Genomic DNA, 3983 nt, shown 5'->3' with positions numbered 1-3983 from the left:
TTGCGCTTTATTAGGGATAGAAGCGGGAGGAATAACAAGGCAAAGATATTCCCTTCTTCTTCTCTTCCTATCTTTTTCTTTTTTGTCTCCTTTCTTTTTCTTTTCCTTCTTTCCTTTTTCCTTATTCTCCTTCTCTCTCTTTCTTCTTCTTCCTTTTTGTTCATTTTCTCTCTTTTTTTTTTCTTCTTCCTCGTCTCCTTCCTCTTTTTTAATTCTTCTTCGTCTTCTTTCTTTTCTTCTCTCTTCTTATCATCCGTTTATCCTTCTTCCTTCTCCCATACTTACCTATTTTCAGAATGCAGAAGAGAAAAAGGACTAGAAACCCCACAACAACCTTCTCTCCTTCCTCCTTTCTCTTCATCTGTTCCTTCTCTCTCTTTCTCTGTTTCTCTGTTTCTCTGTTTCTCTCTCTCTTTCTTTCTTTCTTTCTTTCTTTCTTTCTTTCTTTCTTTCTTTCTCTCTCTCTCTCTCTCTCTCTTCTCTCTCTCTCTCTCTCTCTCTCTCTCTCTCTCTCTCTCTCTCTCTCCCTCCCTCCCTCCCTCCCTCCCTCTCTCTCCCTCCCTCTCTCTCCCTCCCTCCCTCCCTCTCACTCACTCACTCTCTCTCCCTCCCTTTCTCTCTCTCTCTATTTCCGTCTTCTCTCTCCCACTCACCTATATTCGGAATAAAGGATATGAAGAGGAACAGCAAGCCCACGAAGTTGTCGGTGCTGGTCAGCATCCCGCCCACGACCACCTCAGGACACGGGTAGGACACTTCGACCGCCAGCTCCATGAAGAGAGGGGCGGTGGCGAAGTTCAGCGCCAGGCCCCCGACCACACTGACATACACTTGCCCTGTATGTAGAAAAGTTGGAAAATGTAAAAAGTGTGAAAATAGATAGAGAGATGGATGAAGGATAGAAATGTAACATACATATGTAAGATATAAAGAGGGAAATAAAAGAAAAAATTAAAAAAATTATGAGGGCCGTGACGAAATTCGGCGCCAGGCCCCCGACTACACTAAAATACATTTGCCCTGTATGTAGAAAAATTGGAAAATGTAAAAAGTGTGAAAATAGATAGAGAGGTGAATGAATGATAGAAGTTAAATGTAAATGTATAATAAATAAATATGGAAATATAGAAAAATTAAAAAATAATTAAAAAAAAATATATATATATATATATATATATATATATACATATATATATATATATATATATATATATATATATATATATATATATATGAGCCAGTGGAGAAATTCAATGCCAGGCCCCCGACTACACTAAAATATACTTGCCCTGCATGTAGAAAGAATGGAAAATTTAAAAAGTGTAGAAACAGACAGAGAGATGAATGAATGACAGAAGTTGAATGTGAATGTGTAAGAAATAAAGATGGAAATGAAGAAAAATGTAGAAATGAAGGGGGCGGTGATGAATTTCCGCGCCAGGGCCTCGACTACACTAAAATACACTTGCCCTGTATGTAGAAAAATTGAAAATTGTAAAAAGTGTAAAAACTGATAGAAGCTGAATGTAAATGCATAAGAAATATAGATGGAAATGAAGAAAAATGTAGAATTGAAGAGGACGGTGGAAAATTTCAGTGCTAAGTCCCAGACTACACTAAAATACACATCTACAGATTAATAAAGAAAATAATAATAAAAAGAATAGGTAAATTAAATTAACTATTAAATGTATGAACAGTAAGAACAAAGTGACACATTTTTTTACCAGGATTTTTTTTTCGTTTTATTATCATTATTATTACTACTACTACGATTATTATCATTATTATCATTATTTTTTGTATCTCCAGATTCGGAATCAATGATAAGTAATTAACAGAGGATCAAGTCAAAGTAGCAAATGGCAATAATCAGTACATAGAAAAGAAATAAAGAGAAACAACGAAGACAATAAAAAATGATAAAGGATAAGGTGATGAGGGTATAAGAAAAGAGAAGAAATCGAAGAAAAGAAGAAAGAGAAGGCAGAAAAACGGAAAAGAAGGAAAATCATTTGAGAAATAAATAAGTAATGTGTTGAAGAACAATATAAATGAAATGATAGAGACATAAAAAGAAGATACTACACTAGGTTTAGAGAATATCCATCTATCCATATTCATATATATATATATATATATATATATATATATATATATATATATATATATATATATATATATATATACATATATATATATATATATATATATATATATAATATATATATATATATATATATATATATATATATATATATATATATATATATATTATGTATATATATATATATATGTGTGTGTGTGTGTGTGTGTGTGTGTGTGTGTGTGTGTGTGTGTGTATGTGTGTGTGTGTGTGTGTGTGCATATACATAATTAGGTATGTATATATATAATATATATATATATGTATATATATACATACATATATATATATATATATTCACACACACATATATGTATATATGTACATGCATGTAAACATGCGTGTGTATGCATGTGTGCGTGCGCGCATGTACGCAACGCCCCGCCGCCGGAGGAGGACCGAGGCGCCTACACCTGGAGGCCGCGACGGCGCCCCACGCCAGGAGGAAGAACCAGAAGAAGCAGGCCAGCGTCGCCTCCGTCAGCGCCAGCAGCGTCGCCTTCACGCGGCCGTAGACGAGGTCGGTGGCCCGGCCCGCGAGCAGCCCGGACGCGCCCGACGCCACGACGGCGAGGAGGCCCACCCACATGGCGTCGTCCTGGGGGGAGGGGGCGGGGGGGGGGAGTGGGTGGACGCGTTCGTGGAAGGAGGAGGAGGGGGGAGGGGGACGGGGGGGGGGGCTGTGAGTGGGTGGACGCGTTCGTGGAAGGAGGAGGGGGGGGGGGTGAGTGGATGAGGGGGCGAGTGGAAGAGCGGGTGGGAGAGTTAGTGGACTGGTAAGTTGAAAAATTTTGGTGGAGTTGGTGAGTGGGAGATTTAGAGCAATTGGTTGGAGATTGGAAGAGTAAGTGGAAAAAAGTGGATGAATTTGTGTGGTGAAGAGTGAGTAGACATATTAGTGGAAGAGTTAATGAGTAGGTGGAATACTTTGTGGAAGAGGAAGTGAATTTAGTGGAATATTAAATTAAGTGGAAGAATCAGTGTATGACTTAGCGAGTGGAAAAGCGAGTGGACGAGTTAGTGGAGAATTAAGTGGAAGAATTTTGGTTGAGTTAGTGAGTGGAAGATATAGAATAAGAATTGGTGGATGAGACAGTGAGTGTGGAAGAGTAAGTGGAAGATTTTTGTGGAAAAGTAAGTAGAAGTCGTGGATGAGTTAGTGAGTGAAGAAGATTGTAAAATATTTATTTATGATCATGAGAGTGATGATAATGTTTATGACCTTAGTTATTATGATGATGACCGTAATAACCATCATTAAAATATTAATTGATATTAGTTACATGATAAATTAAGGATAAAGCCACAAGAATGAAATTCCTGTTTAGCGTCCGGACAAAATGATAACTGATGAGTCTGTTTTCCATGATTCTTTACTTATTATTCATTTCTACAAGAATTTGAAGAAGAAAACAACGGCTTTTCAAAGTCAAATGGTCTTCTTTGTTGTGGGTAATCATGACACTTTTCATTCCTTTTTACTAGCAAAAGTATTGTCTCTGAAAAGTATGACAAGAGAACAGCTTTTCAAAGTCATCAAATCATATTTTGGGGAATAGTGGATTTTTTTTTTTTTTTTTTTTTTTTTTTTTTTTTTTTTTTTTTTGACGGGCGTTCTCGGGCCTTGTAGGCGGTGGGCGTAGAAACTTTGATTCTCATGACCTAAGAACAATAAAACCGCCGCATGATTAAGTAGGAGATATTGTAAAGGATGATTCCACAAGTAATTAGTCACTAAGGAGTCACTCATTAATTCAATTTATTTCATTTTCGAGTAAATCATGTAGTTAATTTATGTCACCTGTATGACCTCCTTGTTTTCAGGAAATATCATCTT

General features: G+C 36.9%; 1 pseudogene; it reads right to left on the bottom strand.

The window, feature by feature from the left end:
• Window positions 1–208: 208 nt before the first annotated feature.
• The window catches only part of LOC138862373 (solute carrier family 49 member 4 homolog), a 9943-nt pseudogene continuing 6168 nt past the window's right edge, over window positions 209–3983 (bottom strand).

Source organism: Penaeus vannamei, chromosome 8 (assembly GCF_042767895.1).
Source record: "Penaeus vannamei isolate JL-2024 chromosome 8, ASM4276789v1, whole genome shotgun sequence".
Classification (NCBI taxonomy): Eukaryota; Metazoa; Arthropoda; class Malacostraca; order Decapoda; family Penaeidae; genus Penaeus; species Penaeus vannamei.
This window is presented reverse-complemented; position numbering and strand designations above follow the sequence as displayed.